Genomic DNA, 14,235 nt, shown 5'->3' with positions numbered 1-14,235 from the left:
TCCAATGTACAGTAGGTGCGATTACTGCCCTATAATGTAGCTACATAGACGGACATGCCCAAGAACTACGCGTCCTTTGAGGGCTCAGTCACACGGGCTGATTGGCGCCCGTGTTACTGCAGGTAGCAGACGGCCTTAACTGAAGACGGACATCTCTCTGCAGCGCCGGAGGAAAGAACATGTGACCGGCTTTATTGCCGGTCATGTGTTCTTTCATCAGCGCTGCAGAAAGACGTCCGTCTTTAGGTACGGCTGTCTACTAACTGTCAGTCACAGGGGAGCATTGGCGCCGGTGTACGGGTGCCGATGCCACCGTGTGACTGAGCCCTGAGGCTGCGTTTCTTAAAATAGGAGCAGATGGATTAAAGCGCACCTAGCAAAAAAACTGTTAGCAAAAAGCTAACAGTGTGGGCCTCCTCCATATCCCCTCACAGCCCACACCTTTCCATCTCCAATAAACAGTAGGTGCGATTACTGTCCTATAATGTAGCTACATAGATGGACATGCCCAATAACAACGCGTCCTTTGAGGCTGCGTTTCTTAGAATAGGAGCCGTAGGATTAAAGCGCACCTAGCAAAAAAACTGTTAGCAAAAAGCTAACAGTGTGGGCCTCCTCCATATCCCCTCATAGCCCACACCTTTCCACCTCCAATAAACAGTAGGTGCGATTACTGTCCTATAATGTAGCTACATAGATGGACATGCCCAATAACAACGCGTCCTTTGAGGCTGCGTTTCTTAGAATAGGAGCAGATGGATTAAAGCGCACCTAGCAAAAAAACTGTTAGAAAAAAGCTAACAGTGTGGGTCGCCTCCATATCCCTTCATAGCCCACACCTTTCCATCTCCAATAAACAGTAGGTGCGATTTCTGCTTTATAATGTAGCTACATAGACGAGCATGCCCAATAATTACGCGTCCTTTCAGGCTGCGTTTCCTAGACTAGGTACAGATGGATTAAAGCGCACCTAGCAAAAAAACTGTTAGCAAAAAGCTAACAGTGTGGGCCTCCTCCATATCCCCTCATAGCCCACACCTTTCCATCTCCAATAAACAGTAGGTGCGATTACTGTCCTATAATGTAGCTACATAGATGGACATGCCCAAAAACAACGCGTCCTTTGAGGCTGCGTTTCTTAAAATAGGAGCAGATGGATTAAAGCGCACCTAGCAAAAAAACTGTTAGCAAAAAGCTAACAGTGTGAGCCTCCTCCATATCCCCTCATAGCCCACACCTTTCCACCTCCAATAAACAGTAGGTGCGATTACTGTCCTATAATGTAGCTACATAGATGGACATGCCCAATAACAACGCGTCCTTTGAGGCTGCGTTTCTTAGAATAGGAGCAGATGGATTAAAGCGCACCTAGCAAAAAAACTGTTAGCAAAAAGCTAACAGTGTGGGCCTCCTCCATATCCCCTCATAGCCCACACCTTTCCATCTCCAATGTACAGTAGGTGCGATTACTGCCCTATAATGTAGCTACATAGATGGAAATGCCCAAGAACTACGCGTCCTTTGAGGGCTCAGTCATACGGGCTGATTAGCACCCGTGTTACTGCAGGTAGCAGACGGCCTTAACTGAAGACGGACATCTCTCTGCAGCGCCGGAGGAAAGAACATGTGACAGGCTTCATTGCCGGTCATGTGTTCTTTCATCAGCGCTGCAGAAAGACGTCCGTCTTCAGGTACGGCTGTCTTCTAACTGTCAGTCACAGGGGAGCATTGGCGCCGGTGTACGGGTGCCGATGCCACCGTGTGATTGAGCCCTGAGGCTGCATTTCTTAAAATAGGAGCAGATGGATTAAAGCGCACCTAGCAAAAAAACTGTTAGCAAAAAACTAACAGTGTGGGCCTCCTCCATATCCCCTCATAGCCCACACCTTTCCATCTCCAATAAACAGTAGGTGCAATTACTGTCCTATGATGTAACTACATAGATGGACATGCCCAAAAACAACGCGTCCTTTGAGGCTACGTTTCTTAGAATAGGAGCAGATGGATTAAAGCGCACCTAGCAAAAAAACTGTTAGCAAAAAACTAACAGTGTGGGCCTCCTCCATATCCCCTCATAGCCCACACCTTTCCATCTCCAATAAACAGTAGGTGCAATTACTGTCCTATGATGTAACTACATAGATGGACATGCCCAAAAACAACGCGTCCTTTGAGGCTACGTTTCTTAGAATAGGAGCAGATGGATTAAAGCGCACCTAGCAAAAAAACTGTTAGCAAAAAGCTAACAGTGTGGGCCTCCTCCATATCCCCTCATAGCCCACACCTTTCCACCTCCAATAAACAGTAGGTGCGGTTACTGTCCTATAATGTAGCTACATAGATGGACATGCCCAATAACAACGCGTCCTTTGAGGCTGCGTTTCTTAGAATAGGAGCAGATGGATTAAAGCGCACCTAGCAAAAAAACTGTTAGAAAAAAGCTAACAGTGTGGGTCGCCTCCATATCCCCTCATAGCCCACACCTTTCCATCTCCAATAAACAGTAGGTGCGATTTCTGCTTTATAATGTAGCTACATAGACGAGCATGCCCAATAATTACGCGTCCTTTCAGGCTGCGTTTCCTAGACTAGGTACAGATGGATTAAAGCGCACCTAGCAGAAAAACTGTTAGCAAAAAGCTAACAGTGTGGGCCTCCTCCATATCCCCTCATAGCCCACACCTTTCCATCTCCAATAAACAGTAGGTGCGATTACTGTCCTATAATGTAGCTACATAGATGGACATGCCCAAAATCAATGCGTCCTTTGAGGCTGCGTTTCTTAGAATAGGAGCAGATGGATTAAAGCGTACGTAGCAAAAAACTGTTAGCAAAAAGCTAACAGTGTGGGCCTCCTCCATATCCCCTCATAGCCCACACCTTTCCATCTCCAATGAACAGTAGGTTCGATTACTGTCCTATAATGTAGCTACATAGATGGACATGCCCAAAAACAACGCGTCCTTTGAGGCTGCGTTTCTTAAAATAGGAGCAGATGGATTAAAGCGCACCTAGCAAAAAAACTGTTAGCAAAAAGCTAACAGTGTGGGCCTCCTCCATATCCCCTCATAGCCCACACCTTTCCATCTCCAATGAACAGTAGGTGCGATTACTGTCCTATAATGTAGCTACATAGATGGACATGCCCAAAATCAATGCGTCCTTTGAGGCTGCGTTTCTTAGAATAGGAGCAGATGGATTAAAGCGTACGTAGCAAAAAACTGTTAGCAAAAAGCTAACAGTGTGGGCCTCCTCCATATCCCCTCATAGCCCACACCTTTCCATCTCCAATAAAAAGTAGGTGCGATTACTGTCCTTTAATGTAGCTACATAGACGGACATGCCCAATAACAACGCATCCTTTGAGGCTGCGTTTCTTAAAATAGGAGCAGATGGATTAAAGCGCACCTAGCAAAAAAACTGTTAGCAAAAAGCTAACAGTGTGGGCCTCCTCCATATCCCCTCATAGCCCACACCTTTCCATCTCCAATGAACAGTAGGTGCGATTACTGTCCTATAATGTAGCTACATAGACGTACATGCCCAAAAACAACGCGTCCTTTGAGGCTACGTTTCTTAGAATAGGAGCAGATGGATTAAAGCGCACCTAGCAAAAAAACTGTTAGCAAAAAGCTAACAGTGTGGGCCTCCTCCATATCCCCTCATAGCCCACACCTTTCCACCTCCAATAAACAGTAGGTGCGGTTACTGTCCTATAATGTAGCTACATAGATGGACATGCCCAATAACAACGCGTCCTTTGAGGCTGCGTTTCTTAGAATAGGAGCAGATGGATTAAAGCGCACCTAGCAAAAAAACTGTTAGAAAAAAGCTAACAGTGTGGGTCGCCTCCATATCCCCTCATAGCCCACACCTTTCCATCTCCAATAAACAGTAGGTGCGATTTCTGCTTTATAATGTAGCTACATAGACGAGCATGCCCAATAATTACGCGTCCTTTCAGGCTGCGTTTCCTAGACTAGGTACAGATGGATTAAAGCGCACCTAGCAGAAAAACTGTTAGCAAAAAGCTAACAGTGTGGGCCTCCTCCATATCCCCTCATAGCCCACACCTTTCCATCTCCAATAAACAGTAGGTGCGATTACTGTCCTATAATGTAGCTACATAGATGGACATGCCCAAAATCAATGCGTCCTTTGAGGCTGCGTTTCTTAGAATAGGAGCAGATGGATTAAAGCGTACGTAGCAAAAAACTGTTAGCAAAAAGCTAACAGTGTGGGCCTCCTCCATATCCCCTCATAGCCCACACCTTTCCATCTCCAATGAACAGTAGGTTCGATTACTGTCCTATAATGTAGCTACATAGATGGACATGCCCAAAAACAACGCGTCCTTTGAGGCTGCGTTTCTTAAAATAGGAGCAGATGGATTAAAGCGCACCTAGCAAAAAAACTGTTAGCAAAAAGCTAACAGTGTGGGCCTCCTCCATATCCCCTCATAGCCCACACCTTTCCATCTCCAATGAACAGTAGGTGCGATTACTGTCCTATAATGTAGCTACATAGATGGACATGCCCAAAATCAATGCGTCCTTTGAGGCTGCGTTTCTTAGAATAGGAGCAGATGGATTAAAGCGTACGTAGCAAAAAACTGTTAGCAAAAAGCTAACAGTGTGGGCCTCCTCCATATCCCCTCATAGCCCACACCTTTCCATCTCCAATAAAAAGTAGGTGCGATTACTGTCCTTTAATGTAGCTACATAGACGGACATGCCCAATAACAACGCATCCTTTGAGGCTGCGTTTCTTAAAATAGGAGCAGATGGATTAAAGCGCACCTAGCAAAAAAACTGTTAGCAAAAAGCTAACAGTGTGGGCCTCCTCCATATCCCCTCATAGCCCACACCTTTCCATCTCCAATGAACAGTAGGTGCGATTACTGTCCTATAATGTAGCTACATAGACGTACATGCCCAATAACAACGCGTCCTTTGAGGCTGCGTTTCTTAGAATAGGAGCAGTAGGATTAAGCGCACCTAGCAAAAAAACTGTTAGCAAAAAGCTAACAGTGTGGGCCTCCTCCATATCCCCTCATAGCCCACACCTTTCCATCTCCAATAAAAAGTAGGTGCGATTACTGTCCTTTAATGTAGCTACATAGACGGACATGCCCAATAACAACGCATCCTTTGAGGCTGCGTTTCTTAAAATAGGAGCAGATGGATTAAAGCGCACCTAGCAAAAAAACTGTTAGCAAAAAGCTAACAGTGTGGGCCTCCTCCATATCCCCTCATAGCCCACACCTTTCCATCTCCAATGTACAGTAGGTGCGATTACTGCCCTATAATGTAGCTACATAGACGGACATGCCCAAGAACTACGCGTCCTTTGAGGGCTCAGTCACATGGGCTGATTGGCGCCCGTGTTACTGCAGGTAGCAGATGGCCTTAACTGAAGACGGACATCTCTCTGCAGCGCCGGAGCAAAGAACATGTGACCGGCTTCATTGCCGGTCATGTGTTCTTTCATCAGCGCTGCAGAAAGACGTCCGTCTTCAGGTATGGCTGTCTTCTAACTGTCAGTCACAGGGCAGCATTGGCGCCGGTGTACGGGTGCCCTTGCCACCGTGTGACTGAGCCCTGAGGCTGCGTTTCTTAAAATAGGAGCAGATGGATTAAAGCGCACCTAGCAAAAAAACTGTTAGCAAAAAGCTAACAGTGTGGGCCTCCTCCATATCCCCTCATAGCCCACACCTTTCCATCTCCAATAAAAAGTAGGTGCGATTACTGTCCTTTAATGTAGCTACATAGACGGACATGCCCAATAACAACGCATCCTTTGAGGCTGCGTTTCTTAAAATAGGAGCAGATAGATTAAAGCGCACCCAGCAAAAAAACTGTTAGCAAAAAGCTAACAGTGTGGGCCTCCTCCATATCCCCTCATAGCCCACACCTTTCCATCTCCAATGTACAGTAGGTGCGATTACTGCCCTATAATGTAGCTACATAGATGGACATGCCCAAGAACTACGCGTCCTTTGAGGGCTCAGTCATACGGGCTGATTAGCACCCGTGTTACTGCAGGTAGCAGACGGCCTTAACTGAAGACGGACATCTCTCTGCAGCGCCGGAGGAAAGAACATGTGACAGGCTTCATTGCCGGTCATGTGTTCTTTCATCAGCGCTGCAGAAAGACGTCCGTCTTCAGGTACGGCTGTCTTCTAACTGTCAGTCACAGGGGAGCATTGGCGCCGGTGTACGGGTGCCGATGTCACCGTGTGATTGAGCCCTGAGGCTGCGTTTCTTAAAATAGGAGCAGATGGATTAAAGCGCACCTAGCAAAAAAACTGTTAGCAAAAAGCTAACAGTGTGGGCATCCTCCATATCCCCTCATAGCCCACACCTTTCCATCTCCAATGAACAGTACGTGCGATTTCTGCTTTATAATGTAGCTACATAGACGGGCATGCCCAATAATTACGCGTCCTTTCAGGCTGTGTTTCCTAGACTAGGAGCAGATGGATTAAAGCGCACCTAGCAAAAAAACTGTTAGCAAAAAGCTAACAGTGTGGGCCTCCTCCATATCCCCTCATAGCCCACACCTTTCCATCTCCAATAAACAGTAGGTGCGATTACTGTCCTATAATGTAACTACAAAGATGGACATGCCCAAAAACAACGCGTCCTTTGAGGCTACGTTTCTTATAATAGGAGCAGATGGATTAAAGCGCATCTAGCAAAAAAACTGTTAGCAAAAAGCTAACAGTGTGGGCCTCCTCCATATCCCCTCATAGCCCACACCTTTCCATCTCCAATGAACAGTAGGTGCGATTACTGTCCTATAATGTAGCTACATAGACGGACATGCCCAATAACAACGCATCCTTTGAGGCTGCGTTTCTTAAAATAGGAGCAGATGGATTAAAGCGCACCTAGCAAAAAAACTGTTAGCAAAAAGCTAACAGTGTGGGCCTCCTCCATATCCCCTCATAGCCCACACCTTTCCATCTCCAATAAAAAGTAGGTGCGATTACTGTCCTTTAATGTAGCTACATAGACGGACATGCCCAATAACAACGCATCCTTTGAGGCTGCGTTTTCTTAAAATAGGAGCAGATAGATTAAAGCGCACCCAGCAAAAAAACTGTTAGCAAAAAGCTAACAGTGTGGGCCTCCTCCATATCCCCTCATAGCCCACACCTTTCCATCTCCAATGTACAGTAGGTGCGATTACTGCCCTATAATGTAGCTACATAGATGGACATGCCCAAGAACTACGCGTCCTTTGAGGGCTCAGTCATACGGACTGATTGGCACCCGTGTTACTGCAGGTAGCAGACGGCCTTAACTGAAGACGGACATCTCTCTGCAGCGCCGGAGGAAAGAACATGTGACAGGCTTCATTGCCGGTCATGTGTTCTTTCATCAGCGCTGCAGAAAGACGTCCGTCTTCAGGTACGGCTGTCTTCTAACTGTCAGTCACAGGGGAGCATTGGCGCCGGTGTACGGGTGCCGATGCCACCGTGTGATTGAGCCCTGAGGCTGCGTTTCTTAAAATAGGAGCAGATGGATTAAAGCGCACCTAGCAAAAAAACTGTTAGCAAAAAGCTAACAGTGTGGGCCTCCTCCATATCCCCTCATAGCCCACACCTTTCCATCTCCAATAAAAAGTAGGTGCGATTACTGTCCTTTAATGTAGCTACATAGACGGACATGCCCAATAACAACGCATCCTTTGAGGCTGCGTTTCTTAAAATAGGAGCAGATGGATTAAAGCGCACCTAGCAAAAAAACTGTTAGCAAAAAGCTAACAGTGTGGGCCTCCTCCATATCCCCTCATAGCCCACACCTTTCCATCTCCAATGTACAGTAGGTGCGATTACTGCCCTATAATGTAGCTACATAGACGGACATGCCCAAGAACTACGCGTCCTTTGAGGGCTCAGTCACACGGGCTGATTGGCGCCCGTGTTACTGCAGGTAGCAGACGGCCTTAACTGAAGACGGACATCTCTCTGCAGCGCCGGAGGAAAGAACATGTGACCGGCTTTATTGCCGGTCATGTGTTCTTTCATCAGCGCTGCAGAAAGACGTCCGTCTTTAGGTACGGCTGTCTACTAACTGTCAGTCACAGGGGAGCATTGGCGCCGGTGTACGGGTGCCGATGCCACCGTGTGACTGAGCCCTGAGGCTGCGTTTCTTAAAATAGGAGCAGATGGATTAAAGCGCACCTAGCAAAAAAACTGTTAGCAAAAAGCTAACAGTGTGGGCCTCCTCCATATCCCCTCACAGCCCACACCTTTCCATCTCCAATAAACAGTAGGTGCGATTACTGTCCTATAATGTAGCTACATAGATGGACATGCCCAATAACAACGCGTCCTTTGAGGCTGCGTTTCTTAGAATAGGAGCCGTAGGATTAAAGCGCACCTAGCAAAAAAACTGTTAGCAAAAAGCTAACAGTGTGGGCCTCCTCCATATCCCCTCATAGCCCACACCTTTCCACCTCCAATAAACAGTAGGTGCGATTACTGTCCTATAATGTAGCTACATAGATGGACATGCCCAATAACAACGCGTCCTTTGAGGCTGCGTTTCTTAGAATAGGAGCAGATGGATTAAAGCGCACCTAGCAAAAAAACTGTTAGAAAAAAGCTAACAGTGTGGGTCGCCTCCATATCCCTTCATAGCCCACACCTTTCCATCTCCAATAAACAGTAGGTGCGATTTCTGCTTTATAATGTAGCTACATAGACGAGCATGCCCAATAATTACGCGTCCTTTCAGGCTGCGTTTCCTAGACTAGGTACAGATGGATTAAAGCGCACCTAGCAAAAAAACTGTTAGCAAAAAGCTAACAGTGTGGGCCTCCTCCATATCCCCTCATAGCCCACACCTTTCCATCTCCAATAAACAGTAGGTGCGATTACTGTCCTATAATGTAGCTACATAGATGGACATGCCCAAAAACAACGCGTCCTTTGAGGCTGCGTTTCTTAAAATAGGAGCAGATGGATTAAAGCGCACCTAGCAAAAAAACTGTTAGCAAAAAGCTAACAGTGTGAGCCTCCTCCATATCCCCTCATAGCCCACACCTTTCCACCTCCAATAAACAGTAGGTGCGATTACTGTCCTATAATGTAGCTACATAGATGGACATGCCCAATAACAACGCGTCCTTTGAGGCTGCGTTTCTTAGAATAGGAGCAGATGGATTAAAGCGCACCTAGCAAAAAAACTGTTAGCAAAAAGCTAACAGTGTGGGCCTCCTCCATATCCCCTCATAGCCCACACCTTTCCATCTCCAATGTACAGTAGGTGCGATTACTGCCCTATAATGTAGCTACATAGATGGAAATGCCCAAGAACTACGCGTCCTTTGAGGGCTCAGTCATACGGGCTGATTAGCACCCGTGTTACTGCAGGTAGCAGACGGCCTTAACTGAAGACGGACATCTCTCTGCAGCGCCGGAGGAAAGAACATGTGACAGGCTTCATTGCCGGTCATGTGTTCTTTCATCAGCGCTGCAGAAAGACGTCCGTCTTCAGGTACGGCTGTCTTCTAACTGTCAGTCACAGGGGAGCATTGGCGCCGGTGTACGGGTGCCGATGCCACCGTGTGATTGAGCCCTGAGGCTGCATTTCTTAAAATAGGAGCAGATGGATTAAAGCGCACCTAGCAAAAAAACTGTTAGCAAAAAACTAACAGTGTGGGCCTCCTCCATATCCCCTCATAGCCCACACCTTTCCATCTCCAATAAACAGTAGGTGCAATTACTGTCCTATGATGTAACTACATAGATGGACATGCCCAAAAACAACGCGTCCTTTGAGGCTACGTTTCTTAGAATAGGAGCAGATGGATTAAAGCGCACCTAGCAAAAAAACTGTTAGCAAAAAACTAACAGTGTGGGCCTCCTCCATATCCCCTCATAGCCCACACCTTTCCATCTCCAATAAACAGTAGGTGCAATTACTGTCCTATGATGTAACTACATAGATGGACATGCCCAAAAACAACGCGTCCTTTGAGGCTACGTTTCTTAGAATAGGAGCAGATGGATTAAAGCGCACCTAGCAAAAAAACTGTTAGCAAAAAGCTAACAGTGTGGGCCTCCTCCATATCCCCTCATAGCCCACACCTTTCCACCTCCAATAAACAGTAGGTGCGGTTACTGTCCTATAATGTAGCTACATAGATGGACATGCCCAATAACAACGCGTCCTTTGAGGCTGCGTTTCTTAGAATAGGAGCAGATGGATTAAAGCGCACCTAGCAAAAAAACTGTTAGAAAAAAGCTAACAGTGTGGGTCGCCTCCATATCCCCTCATAGCCCACACCTTTCCATCTCCAATAAACAGTAGGTGCGATTTCTGCTTTATAATGTAGCTACATAGACGAGCATGCCCAATAATTACGCGTCCTTTCAGGCTGCGTTTCCTAGACTAGGTACAGATGGATTAAAGCGCACCTAGCAGAAAAACTGTTAGCAAAAAGCTAACAGTGTGGGCCTCCTCCATATCCCCTCATAGCCCACACCTTTCCATCTCCAATAAACAGTAGGTGCGATTACTGTCCTATAATGTAGCTACATAGATGGACATGCCCAAAATCAATGCGTCCTTTGAGGCTGCGTTTCTTAGAATAGGAGCAGATGGATTAAAGCGTACGTAGCAAAAAACTGTTAGCAAAAAGCTAACAGTGTGGGCCTCCTCCATATCCCCTCATAGCCCACACCTTTCCATCTCCAATGAACAGTAGGTTCGATTACTGTCCTATAATGTAGCTACATAGATGGACATGCCCAAAAACAACGCGTCCTTTGAGGCTGCGTTTCTTAAAATAGGAGCAGATGGATTAAAGCGCACCTAGCAAAAAAACTGTTAGCAAAAAGCTAACAGTGTGGGCCTCCTCCATATCCCCTCATAGCCCACACCTTTCCATCTCCAATGTACAGTAGGTGCGATTACTGCCCTATAATGTAGCTACATAGATGGACATGCCCAAGAACTACGCGTCCTTTGAGGGCTCAGTCACATGGGCTGATTGGCGCCCGTGTTACTGCAGGTAGCAGATGGCCTTAACTGAAGACGGACATCTCTCTGCAGCGCCGGAGCAAAGAACATGTGACCGGCTTCATTGCCGGTCATGTGTTCTTTCATCAGCGCTGCAGAAAGACGTCCGTCTTCAGGTATGGCTGTCTTCTAACTGTCAGTCACAGGGGAGCATTGGCGCCGGTGTACGGGTGCCCTTGCCACCGTGTGACTGAGCCCTGAGGCTGCGTTTCTTAAAATAGGAGCAGATGGATTAAAGCGCACCTAGCAAAAAAACTGTTAGCAAAAAGCTAACAGTGTGGGCCTCCTCCATATCCCCTCATAGCCCACACCTTTCCATCTCCAATAAAAAGTAGGTGCGATTACTGTCCTTTAATGTAGCTACATAGACGGACATGCCCAATAACAACGCATCCTTTGAGGCTGCGTTTCTTAAAATAGGAGCAGATAGATTAAAGCGCACCCAGCAAAAAAACTGTTAGCAAAAAGCTAACAGTGTGGGCCTCCTCCATATCCCCTCATAGCCCACACCTTTCCATCTCCAATAAACAGTAGGTGCGATTACTGTCCTATAATGTAGCTACATAGATGGACATGCCTAATAACAACGCGTCCTTTGAGGCTGCGTTTCTTAGAATAGGAGCCGTAGGATTAAAGCGCACCTAGCAAAAAAACTGTTAGCAAAAAGCTAACAGTGTGAGCCTCCTCCATATCCCCTCATAGCCCACACCTTTCCACCTCCAATAAACAGTAGGTGCGATTACTGTCCTATAATGTAGCTACATAGATGGACATGCCCAATAACAACGCGTCCTTTGAGGCTGCGTTTCTTAGAATAGGAGCAGATGGATTAAAGCGCACCTAGCAAAAAAACTGTTAGCAAAAAGCTAACAGTGTGGGCCTCCTCCATATCCCCTCATAGCCCACACCTTTCCATCTCCAATGAACAGTAGGTGCGATTACTGTCCTATAATGTAGCTACATAGACGTACATGCCCAATAACAACGCGTCCTTTGAGGCTGCGTTTCTTAGAATAGGAGCAGTAGGATTAAGCGCACCTAGCAAAAAAACTGTTAGCAAAAAGCTAACAGTGTGGGCCTCCTCCATATCCCCTCATAGCCCACACCTTTCCATCTCCAATGTACAGTAGGTGCGATTACTGCCTTATAATGTAGCTACATAGATGGACATGCCCAAGAACTACGCGTCCTTTGAGGGCTCAGTCACATGGGCTGATTGGCGCCCGTGTTACTGCAGGTAGCAGATGGCCTTAACTGAAGACGGACATCTCTCTGCAGCGCCGGAGCAAAGAACATGTGACCGGCTTCATTGCCGGTCATGTGTTCTTTCATCAGCGCTGCAGAAAGACGTCCGTCTTCAGGTATGGCTGTCTTCTAACTGTCAGTCACAGGGCAGCATTGGCGCCGGTGTACGGGTGCCCTTGCCACCGTGTGACTGAGCCCTGAGGCTGCGTTTCTTAAAATAGGAGCAGATGGATTAAAGCGCACCTAGCAAAAAAACTGTTAGCAAAAAGCTAACAGTGTGGGCCTCCTCCATATCCCCTCATAGCCCACACCTTTCCATCTCCAATAAAAAGTAGGTGCGATTACTGTCCTTTAATGTAGCTACATAGACGGACATGCCCAATAACAACGCATCCTTTGAGGCTGCGTTTCTTAAAATAGGAGCAGATAGATTAAAGCGCACCCAGCAAAAAAACTGTTAGCAAAAAGCTAACAGTGTGGGCCTCCTCCATATCCCCTCATAGCCCACACCTTTCCATCTCCAATGTACAGTAGGTGCGATTACTGCCCTATAATGTAGCTACATAGATGGACATGCCCAAGAACTACGCGTCCTTTGAGGGCTCAGTCATACGGGCTGATTAGCACCCGTGTTACTGCAGGTAGCAGACGGCCTTAACTGAAGACGGACATCTCTCTGCAGCGCCGGAGGAAAGAACATGTGACAGGCTTCATTGCCGGTCATGTGTTCTTTCATCAGCGCTGCAGAAAGACGTCCGTCTTCAGGTACGGCTGTCTTCTAACTGTCAGTCACAGGGGAGCATTGGCGCCGGTGTACGGGTGCCGATGTCACCGTGTGATTGAGCCCTGAGGCTGCGTTTCTTAAAATAGGAGCAGATGGATTAAAGCGCACCTAGCAAAAAAACTGTTAGCAAAAAACTAACAGTGTGGGCCTCCTCCAAATCCCCTCATAGCCCACACCTTTCCATCTCCAATAAACAGTAGGTGCAATTACTGTCCTATGATGTAACTACATAGATGGACATGCTCAAAAACAACGCGTCCTTTGAGGCTACGTTTCTGAGAATAGGAGCAGATGGATTAAAGCGCACCTAGCAAAAAAACTGTTAGCAAAAAGCTAACAGTATGGGCATCCTCCATATCCCCTCATAGCCCACACCTTTCCATCTCCAATGAACAGTAGGTGCGATTTCTGCTTTATAATGTAGCTACATAGACGGGCATGCCCAATAATTACGCGTCCTTTCAGGCTGCGTTTCCTAGACTAGGAGCAGATGGATTAAAGCGCACCTAGCAAAAAAACTGTTAGCAAAAAGCTAACAGTGTGGGCCTCCTCCATATCCCCTCATAGCCCACACCTTTCCATCTCCAATAAACAGTAGATGCGATTACTGTCCTATAATGTAACTACATAGATGGACATGCCCAAAAACAACGCGTCCTTTGAGGCTACGTTTCTTATAATAGGAGCAGATGGATTAAAGCGCATCTAGCAAAAAAACTGTTAGCAAAAAGCTAACAGTGTGGGCCTCCTCCATATCCCCTCATAGCCCACACCTTTCCATCTCCAATGAACAGTAGGTGCGATTACTGTCCTATAATGTAGCTACATAGACGGACATGCCCAATAACAACGCATCCTTTGAGGCTGCGTTTCTTAAAATAGGAGCAGATGGATTAAAGCGCACCTAGCAAAAAAACTGTTAGCAAAAAGCTAACAGTGTGGGCCTCCTCCATATCCCCTCATAGCCCACACCTTTCCATCTCCAATAAAAAGTAGGTGCGATTACTGTCCTTTAATGTAGCTACATAGACGGACATGCCCAATAACAACGCATCCTTTGAGGCTGCGTTTCTTAAAATAGGAGCAGATAGATTAAAGCGCACCCAGCAAAAAAACTGTTAGCAAAAAGCTAACAGTGTGGGCCTCCTCCATATCCCCTCATAGCCCACA

Source organism: Eleutherodactylus coqui, chromosome 1 (genome assembly GCF_035609145.1).
Source record: "Eleutherodactylus coqui strain aEleCoq1 chromosome 1, aEleCoq1.hap1, whole genome shotgun sequence".
Lineage (NCBI taxonomy): Eukaryota > Metazoa > Chordata > Amphibia > Anura > Eleutherodactylidae > Eleutherodactylus > Eleutherodactylus coqui.
Note: the sequence above shows the minus strand (reverse complement) of the source record.